This window comes from Atta colombica, unplaced genomic scaffold (assembly GCF_001594045.1).
Source record: "Atta colombica isolate Treedump-2 unplaced genomic scaffold, Acol1.0 scaffold216, whole genome shotgun sequence".
NCBI lineage: Eukaryota > Metazoa > Arthropoda > Insecta > Hymenoptera > Formicidae > Atta > Atta colombica.
The window spans coordinates 293,128-296,246 of NW_017259312.1; the positions used below are offsets into that span (position 1 = coordinate 293,128).

Consider the following 3,119-nt stretch of genomic DNA (forward strand, 5'->3'; position numbering starts at 1 on the left):
ATATATATATACGTTCTATGACAACGGATGGCAATGCTTACAGTTGTAATCGTAATTGCAATAACAACATTAAACTGCAATAGTGTTATTATCCTTTTTCCTGTCTCTCCAATCGAAGAGAACATAACTCTTTTATCCATATTAAATATCATAATTTAATATGCGCGCAGGAGATGTTTAATATCGCAATGGCTACAATTTTAATTAGAGAGTCGCTCTAATTCTGATTGTTACATCAGTAATTATTCAGAGCCGCTCGTTAATCACGGTTGGATATAATAGTGGGCAAAGGAATCAGCATTTTGAACGTATTAATGTCAAATGTGACTGATCAATATAATGTGTACATCAGGAAACGATTCTTGTATATTAAATCCAAATAAAGATTTCTTTCTTTCATACTCGTCTCCATTCATTACATGTACTTTTATATTTTTCCTCACTATTACATTAATTTATTGTGCTTGAGAACAAATTGCAATCAGGATATACGATCACAAATGCTATAAATACCTTCATTCATTTGCGTATGAGCAAGCACGTACAATGAGTGAGAACTTTAAACACGTTGCCTTCTACGTGATTGCAATCGACGCTCCAATCAGGAGCTAAGAGAACATCGTTGATTTTCTGTTTATTGGTGTGCGTGCCGACGATTTTACCGTCGATATGAAAGTTTCGCGCTCTTTCCTCGTGGGAAACGAGATCGATGTTCTAAAAAAGAGACAGCTATATTTGATGATCGTCGTGAATTTCACTATTCTTAATGAAGATGATAATTTCGGCCTTTTATCCGATAATTTGATTATACTCTGTTGTTATATCAATTTTGTGTTTTAACTTAACAATCATCATCAGTAACTGTCTCGTATACGATTTTATATGTATATACATGTTTAATATATTTAATAGGTTATTTAAAGTAAAAAATAGAGCTAATTTAAGAGAAAATGATTCCAATGGTTTTGAAAAAAATAATTTTAAAAAAAATATATTTAAAATATACGTATATAAAAAGTGCAAAAGTGATTCGAAAAGGACATTTAATGGCTACAGTACATATTTCTTGTAAAATATTGTCATTTTTAAATATATTTCAATTTGTGTGCGTGTGTGTGTGTGTGTGTGTGTGTGTGTGTGTGTGTGTGTGTGTATTTAATAATGTTATATAAAACTACAATGATTAAAATATAACGCAATTTAACATTTAATGCAATATAAATACATGGCAATATAAATTTCAAGCGCTCTAAATTTACATGATTTCCAACAATATTTAATTTAAATTAAATAATCAAGTTCTAAATAATAAAGATATACGGAATATCTCTAAAATAACGTGGTCGCGTTCTCAGCGCGGGCCGCGCTCGTGAACGAAATGAAATACTGGCATCAAATATTATCAGAATAAACCATTAGCTAAAAAGACCTCATTTAAAAGAAATCACTATTAATTGCTCATTGAATCTAGAAATCTATCAATCGATGCAATTATACGATATGTTTACTTTATCTATTTACCTTATGGGGACCGTAGATCTCCGCGAAAAGAAACATCGAGTGCTTACAGCACTCTTCTCTGTCTTCTCCTTCCCTAATACGTGTGTACACCTCACGTACTTCTCCAGAGAAGAAGGTTTGAGAGAGAAAGAAAAATAAATAAAAGCAAAAGTGACAGTCAAGTTGTAAATTTAGATGAAAAAAGAAAAGGTAGTCTCGAAGTCGCGCGCGAACGAGAGAGAGCTTCCTCTAGTTTGCAACGACACGCGAATCGCAACGGCCAAGTGGCGCAACTGAACTCAGCTGAACCGAGTCGGAGCTTAAATTACCGAAGAGAGAGAAGGTGGCGAGGGTGGTAGCAGCGGTGGTGGTGGCAGAGGCGGAACAGAGGGTGAGGATCGCGTCGTCTCCCTCGCATCGATTTACTGACTGTGGCGCGCGCTTCGCTCTTCGCCAGCAGCTCGCGAAAAGCTTATGCACTCCAGGAAAAGGGCGAAACAGGAAAACGCCGTGAGCTATCTCGCGAGAGAAGCGCGCCCTCAGATTCAGAAATTTTTTTCCTACACGATGTGGCGCTCAAATATAGTTTATGTTATGACTCTCTCTTTTTTTGGAAAGTTGAAACTTTCCAGAAGAGAGATTTTCAAAATACTCCCTTGAGGATATTGAGACCATCAATTTTTAAGAAATTACTTTTAGGATCAAAATTATCTATTAGTAACGATTGAAAACACTCGCACGTTTCGAAATGTAATGCTTAATTTAAAAAAAGAGAGTGTAAGGAAAAGAATATTATTTATTAAACAAATCACTTTGAAGAAAAATTGGTACCAGATTCTACTCGATTTCTATCACCGATTCGTCAAGTTGTTTAATATTTAAACAAATGTTATTACATCGTTTTTGTTTTATAGAATTAAACAATATGTAAAAATTTGCATTAAACAAGAAATCTCTTAATTATTTATAAATAAAGTTCTCAGATAGTCCATCCATTTGAAAATTTCAAACTCCTTGTCAAATATTTAATTCAAATCAACAAATAATTATAAAAATCAGTTTCAAATTATATAAAGCCTAGGAAACGTCGCTTTTTTTCGTTCCTTTTAATAGAGTATAAGAATCGAAAACGTATATACTGTGATCAGTTCTGAAGATAGTATTATCTCTCAAGCGCAGCCAAAAGCCTCATGGCAGAGAGAGGGCAAAAGGAGTGAAGGATACTCGAGATATTTTGTTCGAAATAAATACTATCCTTTAGAAAGTACTAGTGGCACAAAACTCACAAACTACAATACGGTTATATCATGCAATGAAAGTTACAATGAAATTAAATTTGAGCAATATGAGAATTGAGGAAATCACGAATGCGATAACAAGAATCGAGAAAATTTCAGGAACATAGGAAATGCTGATAAAATCTGATGAAAAACGATCCGATTTCCAAGCGATTTTATTCATTTATGCGACATGATTTAAGCGACATTATTTATTATATCTTTATGAAATATATCATCGGTATATTTCATAAAAATATATGAATATATAATTGAAATAAAAAAATAGGTCAATTTTAAATTATATTTGAAAATTAAAATAATGGAATTTCCATGTTTTAA

At 33.0% G+C, this 3,119-nt stretch overlaps 1 protein-coding gene across 1 annotated transcript in view; it reads right to left on the reverse strand.

The window, feature by feature from the left end:
- LOC108687755 overlaps window positions 1-1,584 on the reverse strand; it is a 45,930-nt gene extending 44,346 nt beyond the window's left edge. Inside the window, exon 1 of the mRNA XM_018193699.1 lies at window positions 1,522-1,584. The gene's annotated coding sequence lies outside the window, so the exon portion shown is untranslated. The remainder of the gene's footprint in view (window positions 1-1,521) is intronic.
- Between the last annotated feature and the right edge of the window lie 1,535 nt (window positions 1,585-3,119).